The sequence below is a fragment of the Salvelinus alpinus genome, chromosome 32 (genome assembly GCF_045679555.1).
Source record: "Salvelinus alpinus chromosome 32, SLU_Salpinus.1, whole genome shotgun sequence".
Taxonomy (NCBI): Eukaryota; Metazoa; Chordata; class Actinopteri; order Salmoniformes; family Salmonidae; genus Salvelinus; species Salvelinus alpinus.
Window position 1 is genome coordinate 19,379,831 of NC_092117.1, and position 13,272 is coordinate 19,393,102.

Genomic DNA, 13,272 nt, shown 5'->3' on the forward strand with positions numbered 1-13,272 from the left:
TCTTTTCTTGCCGATGAAAGTCCCAGTAATTGCTATATTTCCCGTTTTTGTTTCAAGGACCTTTGCCGATCCCTTGGCTTGCATCAGGGGGCAAAGTCATTAGTGGCGAAATGAGCTCAAGTGAAGAGAACGAGATTGCTGGGCTCCCAGCGTGGTTTGAAACTTTACCACACAGTGCATTCTAATTTGAATTTAATTCCCAATGTACAGTATGTGTGTGTCATAAAGACAATTATAAAAACATATATTTGGGCCTATACAATGCTATTTTTATTGTCTTTATTATCCTTGCCAGTAATATTGAACTCTTGACAGCCCTGTTCATGTTCTCCATGAATTTCTGTTGCAGTTGCTAATGTGACCAATTTTAATTGTATCCCTGCAATTACAATGTCGGCCTGATTTTGCTATCACCCCAATTCCTTGTTTACTTATTGTCGTGAATATTGTTCTAAAGCCTATTCAGTTGTCAATTTTGATTCTCATTTTGATTTTATATCTAACTTTGATTATATGTTTCTTTGATTAGTAGCTATAATAATAGTTTGGAAGAAAACTACAGCTGTGTCTGTTTTCTTTAAGCATCTTAGGTTCATTAAGACATAATGCTGTTCAATCACATAAAAATATGCACACTTTTCTTGTGAATGTGTTATAGGGATTCTGTGACATATCATTGATATTCCAATTAAAAGATAGCCCTGTTGAATAGTTGTACATGCACTGTGTGAGTCGATAGCCTAGCATGTGTTGCTCTCTTCGTAGTCGCTCTCTTGTGTGGAGTCACTGTCCCCTGAGTCCCACCACCGGTCCCCAGGGTGCACTGCATATAATTACCCACAATCCACCCTGAAACAGCTCTCATTTACAGTAATCAACAGTCTGCACCTCAAAGGATCCATGTGGCATCCGACACAGCGAGTCAGCGTGTGTTATAACAAATTATTATTACAGATTCACAATTACCTTTGTGCTGAGGGTGAACACTTTGTTTAATATGTAGACTATGAAATCTCTGCATGGATATTATCCATTATGAGGCTAATGATTGTACACTGTATGGTGCTAACAACTTCAAAAGACCAACATAGGTTCAGTATTATAGGTTTGAATAGTGATAACATAGAAATCTAGATAACATCACAACCACATGACTAAAAATTAAGTCACATAGTCGCAAGTAAGAAATGCATGGTAATTTGGCAGATAGGGTAGTCACTGTGATAATGGTCATTAACATAAAACTTTGCAATCATTACGGTTGATTTCAGATAATGGTCAGCATAGAAACCCTTTTAAATAGTTGTACCCCTTTCCCCATTAAAGACGTATTAAGAAAATTACCACATTCTGAAATGGGAATCACTATGGTGCAGTGCCTGATAGGTAATGTGGTTATAATGTCAGGGGATTTCTCCAGACTGAAAACACTCTGTTTGCATTCACAATGCTTATGTTTATTATATTGCATTAATTTTGGAATAGAGCGTTCTCTTTACTTTAAGCTAGTATTGTACAGGTATACCATGTTTTGATAATGGTGCACTTTTAGTTCATCTTCCATTCACCCCTAATAGTGGCAAAATATCTTCTACATCCAAAGAGACCATCTTCACACAATGCATAGTCTGTATCCCAGTGTGTGCTGTGTAGTGTCCTCCGCTGAAGCTGCCTTTGACCCTCTGGCACTGCTGGGTCTCATCATTGCCGGTCCATTAGGGATGCTAGAGTAGGTCTCCAAATGGGCATGCTTCTGCTGCACCACATTACTCCTCCCCATCACTGTTGGCCTGCATGGTCCCCTAGTGGCCAGGTCATGTCATGGCATGGGTGCCCTGTGAGTGAGCTTGTACCGGGGCTGCCCTTGACATGCCCCCCCCCCCCCTTCGGCAGAGAGGAGAGAGCAGACCGTCCGGATAGGGCATCAGGGGTACCAGCTGGTGCCAGCTGCGTGGGGAGGTTTCCAAGGTGGCAGACACCTGTCCTAACTTGCGCCCCCCAGCTCCCAGAATGCGTCAGCTGCTGCCCGGCAGACCCATCGTGGGGAAATGAGGCGCTAACCTTGAGGAGAAATGTTCCCAGCGTCACATTAAGAGAGAGCCTAATTGCCCAGTGCTACCACTGCCAAACGACATTAGGAAGTGCTGTCGTTTACTTTAACATAATGGCTCAGTGTGTTCTTTGGCCGAAGCTACTTTGCCTCTCTTAGATGCATCAACGTGACATCCATTTTGTCCCATCTTGACCAATCAACATGGAACTTGAGGACAATACTACAACTGCAGTTTTCTGAAAACTTTTAGGAGTACATCTAAAGGAACCAGTGGGACTAATGTCAGCATAAGAGAACATGCCACAGTAAAAAATAACTTCCAGTAACAGCATAGGTCTATGGGACTGCCATTCTTAAACTACTAACATCATTCATCCGATTTAGTAATTGTATTATTTATTTCCCTTTACCAGACCACATGGCGATACGACTGGGTCGGTAAATGACACATTAATACAGAATGCACTCAGTGTGATTAAATTAAACAAGCACACCCATTACATTATGCATACAGTAATAAGAATAGCCCTGACCGCTCTGCAGAGGTACAGTAGGCTCCGCTGAGACTGATCACATGTCTCGCTGCTGCATCAGATTTTGGGGCGCCCATTAGCAGAACAAAAATCACCTTTGATTTAATGAAAGGTCCTCATTTGCTTACCGGCTCCCCTCACTTATGGGCCGATGGCTGAATTAAGCCCTCCCCCATCGTATAAGGGGGTGGAGACCTTCAGCGTCCTCACTCCTGCAGTATAATGTTGTGATAATTCTATGATCTGGTGTTTCAAGTCTGCAGGAGTGTCAGGAATCCACTGCAAGGTGCTTCTAATTGCAGATACACCTCAGCACTTGAAAGTAATGAATGTGAGCACGGTGAAACCTCCAAGGATCCACCGCTAGTAATATATCATCAGTTCTGAAAAGGGTAATTCGTTTCCCTTCGCCAAGCAAAATATTAGAAGTTCACATAGGGGGTTTATTATTAATTTATTCCTTCCCTCAATACATGATTTTGTAATTGAAGTGCTATGAATAAAGTGACCCATATATCTTAGTGAGCTCCTTGCCTTGACTAGACGTGGGATTTGAGCGTGTAAATATTGGTTGTAATGAGGAGCAACAAGGATGCTTGTTCTTCAAACAGACAGATGAAATGTTTGATTTGGAATGAAATATCTCCTAAGACATTTACAAACCATTTACAACTGTGTCTCAACTTCAAATCAGAGTTCTATCCTGAAGGTGCATATGGAAACCATAAAATATTAAGTAAAAAAATAATTAAGTAAAAAAGATTGTTATGATAACAATCTTCATGTACAATATGTTTCAAATCCAAGCGTACATGCACCATTCATTGGGCTCTTCACAGTATGTGTACCTTGGCTATATCTATGCATCTAATCTAAGTTATTCCTAAATCCCACTACACCAGATACCTCCTCAATACTTCACCTCCAGCCCCTAGGAGGTAATCGTGCCATAGGGACTTTGTGAAAACAGTCCAGGAGTTCACTTGAAGACCGCCTCTTACAGCAGGTCGACCTTTGCGGCCACCAAGCTGTTGACCCCAGCAACGTCAGGGGTAACAAGTTCAAAGCCCAGCTGTCTGTCCGTGATCTCCCCCGTATATGCCATGGTCGTTCACCATGGGGCTACTTCCCCGCTGCTTGAGACTGAAGTAAAAAAAAAAAAGGGACATGCCATGCTCTCCAAATGGTGCATTAAATTGCTGGAGTGCAGTTGAGTGAAGAGTGTGTTTGTGTGTTCACTAGATGTAATTTACAGCCTTGTGTTGAATGCTATAACTTCCAACCTTGCGCTGAGTGTGGCGACTGCACATGTCTTATGTGCTCTAACCTCCGCTGTAGAGTGAGCTTAACAATGTGCCTTTCACGGGCCAGATGATATCCTGCTGTGAAGAAGAGCTGGGACAGGAAGGTTAAGAGAAGGGCAAAAGAGAGGTATTTTAGATAGCCTTTTACGAGGTTCAGATAAAACAGAAATAGTTAAACCATCAAGTCAAAAGAAGTAGGAGAGATTTATAAAATGGTAATTGTTAAAAACACATATGGAAACATAATTTTTTTTCATTGTATGTCATACTTCTACTTTTTGATCTAATTAAATCATCATACAGTAGCTCTATTTCTCACATCCACTCCTCTCTCATGTAATTTACAAAGAGAGCAGTGAGATGGGCGGCTGTTGAACCAGGGCCTCGGCAACCTGTCATCTGCACCGACCGGTGAGGAGGTGAGTTCCTTCTGGGGGAGTGATAGGGGAATGGAGGGGTCCGAGGGGCTGATAAATGAGTCTCTCCCTAACTCCATATGGTATGTGTTTTAAACTGTCTCCCCCTTGGCCGCTCCTCGTAGCGAGCCATCCTTCATGGAGATTTGAGGGGAATTCTGCCTTACGTGGGGCCCCCTTTGTTGCCAGACCAGGCCCCCTGCATAGGCTCCATATGGATCTGTGTGTGTGCAGGTTGGCTGCTTTTCATAGATCGTTATGGCAGTCTTAGTTTTGGCTTTACGACAAGCAATATCAGGGGTTACACTGTGGCAATTTACCATTGGTGCATTATTATGGTATTTATGTGTATGGTGCTGTCAGCCTTACATTGTAAACAAGTCACTCTGGTCAACCTTCTGTTCCAGCAGGACAAAAAAAACATAGTTATACACACCCCAGTGCTTAAATCCATTTTCAGAAACAAATTCCAATAAATTCCACTCCTTTACCAAACACCCTCTCACGAAATCTCCTTTCTGTAGGAGTCAATGCAGTAAGATTTCATATAATCCCGCAATACATTGAAGCAAATACATGCAGAGCATCACACCTGCAATGCTAGTAAACTTCATAATGACAATACAGGGATGTGACCTTTGACACAAGGAGGAGCATCTTATAGCTCATTCTTCCATCTTATAGCCCATATTGCCATGGTGGGTGCTCAGCTCACCAAGCTACTCAGCACTCTTTAACCATCCAGCCGGACACATATGCCCTGCGGTTATTCCACTGGACCCTCACCGCTTCCTCATAATAGCCCCCCCCCCCAGCCTCTCACTCTTTCCAATGTATTCTACTCATTGTTTACAGTACATGTGGGTCTAGAGTAATAATAAATAAGGAACGTGTGTGCCGTGCCAACATGATTGATTACGACAGGGAGGCAAGGTCAGGATGGAGGAACAGGCTAGGGCTGTCCGACTCATTGAGTTAACACTGTATCTGTGTTGTATGAATGTCACCAGCGATCCCGTGATTTATTACTACAACCACTGCTCCATTCTCTTTCTATCCCCAGTTTTATTTTTTTGGGGTGTCTGACCAAGATACATGATTTTCGTAAAAATTAAGTCAATAGAATATAGACGTAATACATTTGTATACATTCATATTCTGTAGATTTGCTATAAAATGTGAAAGAGATTGCAAATATATGAAGAATGGAGGAGCAAAGTACATTTTTCACCCATTTTCTTCGTGGTAACATATTACATTTGATATGAAGTAAAGTATACACTCTAAGTATTCATTCATTTGACTTATTTAACCAGGTTTGTCCTCTTAGTAACAGGAATAACAGACAGGCGTAGGATCTGCAAACAATGGCATTACAAAGTTTTAAAAAGATAATTGATTTGAATATCCAATAAATCCTATTATCAACTTCAACAGCAGTCCTTCAAAAACAAATCTCTCTCTTGTATTCCTATTTATGCATTTTGATAGGATATAACCTTAAGTCTGTGGCTGGAAAAACAATGGCCCTTAGGACCTCTGGACTGCTCACTGTTTAGTGCATGTCAAGATGCCACCAGTCTGGACTGTTTCCTCTGGGAAGAGTGTAAGCAAGCTCCACGCTCTGTCAGTCATCCTAAAATGTTTCAGTCTGAAGATGGATGGTGACGACGTGTCACTGTTGCCTACCGGACTTTCACTGCCGTGCCCATGTCCTGTTCCTATCAACCCAGCAACTGAATCGCTAGATATTGTCCATTTCGAGTTCCACAGCAGAATGACACAATATAATTATTTCACTGGAGTAGCTCGTACTTGTTACAACACTGATCCATAGCGACATTATTGGTTCTCCAAATACTTACATTTATTTCATATTATGGATGAATGTGGTAGCTAAAAGGCTGCATCATTTGGAAATGCTAAATATCAAGAAGCACATGTAAATTCAAATAGCCTAAGGATGACTCAAAGGGCCTGACTCAAGAGGACCTTGACATGTAAAGTCTTAGGGACTGACCTTTCTATCTGACCTCCTCCAATATGTTTCCACAGGCAATTCCGTAATTCTCCAGCCAACATTTAAAGGCTTCCTGTTTAACAGGAAGTTTCCCATCACTCTGTGGGACCAGGAGCAGCGCTCAACAGCGCGAAACGAATGGCAGTATGCAGGAACCTGGTATAATTTATACCACGTCTCATCACCTCATCTCTCATATACCATGTGGATACACTCACGAACATGTCCACATGTGCGTACAAATGTGCTCACAAATACGTACACATGTATGAACGCACAAATAAAATGAACTTGTATTTGTCATATGCGCAAAATACAATAGGTGTAGACTTTACCGTGAAATGCTTACTTACGAGCCCTTTCCCCACACTGCAGAGCTAAAAAGTAAGTAAAATTTGCTAAATATAAAAAATAAATAGTAACACAATAAAATAACAATGCTATATTTTTATTTAACTAGATAAGTCAGTTAAGAACAAATTCTTATTTACAATGACGGCCTAGAAACAGTGGGTTTAACTGCCTTGTTCAGGGACAGAATGACAGAATGACAGGTTTTTACCTTTTCAGCTCAGGGATTCAATCTAGCGACCTTTCGGTTACAATGCTCTAACCACTAGACAACTTGCCGCCCTGTACGCACTACTCTATACAAGGAGTAACGGTACCGTTTCAATGTGCAGTGGTATAAGGTAGTTGAGGTGAGGTAATAAACTCAGCATAAAAAGAAACGTCCTCTCACTGTCAACTGCGTTTATTTATAGCAAACTTAACATGTGTAAATATTTGTATGAACATAACAAGATTCAACAACTGACTTAAACTGAACAAGTTCCACAGATATGTGACTAACAGAAATGGAATAATGTGTCCCTGAACAAAGGTGGGGTCAAAATCAAAAGTCAGTAGTCAGTAGTCAGTATCTGGTGTGGCCACCAGATGCATTAAGTACTGCAGTGCATCTCCTCCTCATGGACTGCACCAGATTTTCCAGTTCTTGCTGTAAGATGTTACCCCACTCTTCCACCAAGGCACCTGCAAGTTCCCGGACATTTCTGGGGGAATGGCCCTAGCCCTCACCCTCTGAACAAACAGGTCCCAGACGTGCTCAATGGGATTGAGATCCGGGCTCTTCGCTGGCCATTGCAGAACACTGACATTCCTGTCTTGCAGGAAATCACACATAGAACGAGCAGTATGACTGGTGGCATTGTCATGCTGGAGGGTCATGTCAGGATGAGCCTGCAGGAAGGGTACCACATGAGGGAGGAGGATGTCTTCCCTGTAACGCACAGCATTGAGATTGCCTGCAATGACAACAAGGTCAGTCCGATGATGCTGTGACACACCGCCCCAGACCATGACGGATCCTCCACCTCCAAATCGATCCCGCTCCAGAGTACAGGCCTCGGTGTAACGCTCATTCCTTCGACGACAAACGCGAATCTGACCATCACCCCTGGTGAGGCAAAACCGCGACTCGTCAGTGAAGAGCACTTTTTGCCAGTCCTGTCTGGTCCAGCGACGGTGGGTTTGTGGCCATAGGCGACGTTGTTGCCGGTGATGTCTGGTGAGGACCTGCCTCAGTCCAGCCTCTCTCAGCCTATTGCGGACAGTCTGATCACTGATGGAGTGATTGTGCGTTCCTGGTGTAACTCTGGCTGTTGTTGTTGCCATCCTGTACCTGTCCCGCAGGTGTGATGTTCAGATGTATCAATCCTGTGCAGGTGTTGTTACAAGTGGTCTGCCACTGTGAGGACGATCAGCTGTCCGTCCTGTCTCCCTGTAGCGCTGTCTTAGGCGTCTCACAGTACGAACATTGCAATTTATTGCCCTGGCCACATCTGCAGTCCTCATGCCTCCTTGCAGCATGCCTAAGGCACATTCACACAGATGAGCAGGGACCCTGGGCATCTTTCTTTTGGTGTTCTTCAGAGTCAGTAGAAATGCCTCTTTAGTGTTCTAAGTTTTCATAACTGTGACCTTAATTGCCTACTTTTGCCTAATTGCTGTTGTTGTCTTAACGACCGTTCCACAGGTGCATGTTCAATAATTGTTTATGGTTCATTGAACAAGCATGGGAAACAGTGTTTAAACCCTTTACAATGAAGATCTGTGAAGTTATTTGGAAAAACAGGGTCCTGAAAAAGGGACGTTTCTTTTTCTGCTGAGTTTATGTACATGTAGGTAGGGGTAAAAGTGACTAAGCAATCAGGATACACAATAAACATGGTAGCTGTGTGTGTGTGTGTGTGTGTGTGTGTGTGTGTGTGTGTGTGTGTGTGTGTGTGTGTGTGTGTGTGTGTGTGTGTGTGTGTGTGTGTGTGTGTGTGTGTGTGTGTGTGTGTCAGTGGCGGCTCCTCGGAGGAGGAGGAGGAGGAGGAGGACCATCCTCCTCAGTGAATTTCATAAAAATAAAAATAGTGAAACATTAAAGTTATCCATTTTATATAAAACAATAGTACATATATTCACATCACCAAATAATTTATTTAAGGTCTACAGTACCCTCAACAGCACTCTGTAGGGTAGTACTTTCACTTACTTAGCTAGCAAATGCAGCTATCTAGTTTAGTCTACTCAAACACCCGGCTCAAACAGAGAGGGATGCTATGTAAGCTAGCTGGCTATGGCTATCCAACACTGGATTTCTTTCAAGTCAACGTAAGCTTTTGGTTTTATGAAATTGTTGCCTCCGGGGCCCGCCGGTGTAACTGCTAAACTGCTTGCTGACTGTACACTGTACTGCATGATTGTAGCGGGTTTACTAATGTGTTAGTTCTAGTAGTTATGTTGACTATGATGTTAGCTAATATGGTGACAACGATGTAGGCTGCATTTAGCGGTTATGATAGGTTTGGCTTGGAACATTTTTTGGGATTGGACACAGACAGCTGATGTGTTGTGCACTGAAGTTCACAAGGGAAGGGAAAAGGTGAGAGGAGGAGAGCGCGTAGATGAGAGAAGGAATTATACAACGATCAAAGGGATCATGCTGTTTGTATGTGGCTGGTATGAAAGTGAACTGTGTTTGTGTGTAATCAGGGGTGTATTCATTCCACCGATTCTGTTGAAAAAAGTTTCTTAAAGGGAAGCAAACGGACTGAAATGGGGATAAACATACATGCATTTGTCCAATAGAAACTTTCCTTTGCAACTGTTGGACTAATGATTACACACTAGATCAACTAGTTGCAGGCAAGAGTGTGCAAGGCGGTATTGAATGTGTCAATGTCTGTCACCTTGATTACTCACATTTCTCTCGACCTGTGCACCTACGTTGTAAACTTTCATTCATAGGCTAGGTTGTAGCAATATCATGATGGGTATATGGAAAATTTGAGTATCATGTAGTAGTCTAAACCTATCAATGTTACATTGAGCTGGGTGAATGGAATATGATTGACAGTCATCCAATTTGGTGTAATAAAAAATCGTCCTCCCTCGTCTTAAATGGCACCGACCACCACGTGTGTGTGTGTTTGTGTTGAAGTGTCAGTGTCAGTGTAGTATGTGTGAGTCCAGTGACTGTGCATTGAGCCAGTGCAAGAGAGTCAGTGCAAGAAAAAAAAGGGGGTCAATGCAAATAGTCTGGGTAGCCATTTGATTAACTGTTCAGCAGTCTTATGGCTTGGGGGTAGAAGCTGTTCTCAAGCCTTTTGGTCCCAGACTTGGTGCTCTGGTACTTCGTGCTGTGCGGTAGCAGAGAGAACAGTCTATGACTTGGGTGCTGGAGTCTTTGTCAATGTTTAGGGCCTTACTTCTGACACCACCTGGGATATACAGTGGGGAGAACAAGTATTTGATACACTGACAATTTTGCAGGTTTTCCTACTTACAAAGCATGTAGAGGTCTGTAATTTTTATCACAGGTACACTTCAACTGTGAGAGAAGGAATCTAAAACAAAAATCCAGAAAATCACATTGTATGATTTTTAATTAATTAATTTGCATTTTATTGCATGACATAAGTATTTGATACATCAGAAAAGCAGAACTGAATATTTGGTACAGAAACCTTAGTTTGCAATTACAGAGATCATACGTTTCCTGTAGTTCTTGACCAGGTTTGCACACACTGCAGCAGGGATTTTGGCCCACTCCTCCATACAGACCTTCTCCAGATCCTTCAGGTTTCGGGGCTGTCGCTGGGCAATACGGACTTTCGGCTCCCTCCAAAGATTTTCTATTGGGTTCAGGTCTGGAGACTGGCTAGGCCACTCCAGGACCTTGAGATGCTTCTTACGGAGCCACTCCTTAGTTGCCCTGGCTGTGTGTTTCGGGTCGTTGTCATGCTGGAAGACCCAGCCACGACCCATCTTCAATGCTCTTACTGAGGGAAGGAGGTTGTTGGTCAAGATCTCGCGATACATGGCCCCATCCATCCTCCCTTCAATACGGTGCAGTCGTCCTGTCCCCTTTGCAGAAAAGCATCCCCAAAGAATGATGTTTCCACCTCCATGCTTCACGGTTGGGATGGTGTTCTTGGGGTTGTACTCATCCTTCTATTCCTCCAAACACGGCGAGTGGAGTTTAGAGCAAAAAGCTCTATTTTTGTCTCATCAGACCACATGACCTTCTCCCATTCCTCCTCTGGATCATCCAGATGGTCATTGGCAAACTTCAGACGGGCCCGGACATGCGCTGGCTTGAGCAGGGGGACCTTGCGTGCGCTGCAGGATTTTAATCCATGACGGCGTAGTGTGTTACTAATGGTTTTCTTTGAGTCTGTGGTCCCAGCTCTCTTCAGGTCATTGACCAGGTCCTGCCGTGTAGTTCTGGGCTGATCCCTCACATTCCTCATGATCATTGATGCCCCACGAGGTGAGATCTTGCATGGAGCCCCAGACCGAGGGTGATTGACCGTCATCTTGAACTTCTTCCATTTTCTAATAATTGTGCCAACAGTTGTTGCCTTCTCACCAAGCTGCTTGGCTATTGTCCTGTAGCCCATCCCAGCCTTGTACAGGTCTACAATTTATCCCTGATGTCCTTACACAGCTCTCTGGTCTTGGCCATTGTGGAGAGGTTGGAGTCTGTTTGATTGAGTGTGTGGACAGGTGTCTTTTATACAGGTAACGAGTTCAAACAGGTGCAGTTAATACAGGTAATGAGTGGAGAACAGGAGGGCTTCTTAAAGAAAAACTAACAGGTCTGTGAGAGCCGGAATTGTTACTGGTTGGTAGGTGATCAAATACTTATGTCATGCAATAAAATGCAAATTAATTACTTAAAAATCATACAATGTGATTTTCTGGATTTTTGTTTTAGATTCCGTCTCTCACAGTTGAAGTGTACCTATGATAAAAATGACAGACCTCTACATGCTTTGTAAGTAGGAAAACCTGCAAAATCGGCAGTGTATCAAATACTTGTTCTCCCCACTGTAGGTCCTCGATGGCAGGGAGCTCAGCCCCAGGAATGTACTACTGTCTTTAGCGCTTTAGGGTCAGATGCCAAGCAGTTGCCATACCAAGCGGTGATGCAGCCAGTCAAGATGATCTCAGTGGTGCACCTGTGGAACTTTTTGAGGGTCGGAGGGCCCATGCCCATGCATTGCCGATCCCTCTTCACAATTTTGTTGGTGTGTTTGGACAATGATAATTCCTTAGTGATGTGGACACCTAGAAACTTGAAGCTCTCGACCCGCTCCACTACAGCCCCATCGATGTGAATGGGGGTGTGCTTGGCCCTCTGTTTCATGTAGTCTACAATCAGCTCCTTTGTCTATCTGACATTGAGGGAGAGGTTGTTCTCCTGGCACCTGACCTCCTTCATCGTCGGTGGTCAGGCCTACCACCATGGTGTTGTCAGCAATCTTAATAATGGTGTTGGAGTCGTGCATGGCCACGCAGTCGTGGGTGAACAGTGAGTACAGCAGGGAACTATGCACGCACCCCTAAAGAGCCCCTATGTTGAGGATCAGCGGGGCGGACGGGTTGTTGCCTACCATCACCACCTGGGGGCGTTCTGTCAGGAAGTCCAGGATCCAGTTGCAGAGGAAGGTGTTCAGTCCCAGGGTCCTTAGCTTAGTGACGAGCTTGGAGGGCACTATGGTGTTGAACTCTTAGCTCTGGTCAATGAACAGCATTCTCACATACGTACGTAGGTGTTCCTTTTGTATAGGTGGGAAAGGGCAGTGCGCAATTGAGATTGCGTGATCTGTGGATCTGTTGGAGCGGTATGCAAGTTGGAGTGGGTCCAGGGTGTCTAGGATGATGGTTTTGATGTGAGCCATGACCAGCCTTTCAAAGCATTTCATTGCTACAGATGTGAGTGCTACCGGGCGATAGACATTTAGACAGGTTACCTTGGCGTTCTTGGGCACAGGGACTATGGTGGTCTGCTTGAAATATGTAGGTATTACAGACTGGGTCAGGGAGAGGTTGAAAATGTCAGTGAAACCACTTGCCAGCTGGTCAGTGCATGCTCTGAGTTCGCATCCTGGTAATCCGTCTGGCCCTGTGGCCTTGTGAATGTTAACCTGCTTAAAGATCTTACTCACATTCGTCCGGAACAACTGGTGCTCTCATGCATGGTTCAGTGTTGCTTGCCTCGAAGCGAGCATATAAGGCATTTAGCTCCTCTGGTAGGCTCGCTTCACTGGGCAGTTTGCAGCTGGGATTCCTTTTTGTTATCCGTTATAGTGTGCAAGCCCTGCCACATCCTACGAGCATCAGAGCCAGTGTAGTAGGATTCGATCTTGGTCCTGTATTGATGCTTTGTCTGTTTGATGGTTCGTCGGAGGGCGTACCACAATATTTTATAAGTGTCCGGATTAGTGTCCCATTCCTTGAAAGCGGCTGCTCCAGCCTTTAGCTCAGTGCAGATGTTGCCTGTAATCCATGGTTTTTGGTTGGGATACAGTATGTACGTACGTTCACTGTGGGGACGACGTCTTTGGCGCACTTATTAATGAAGCCGTGACTGATGTGGTAAACTCTT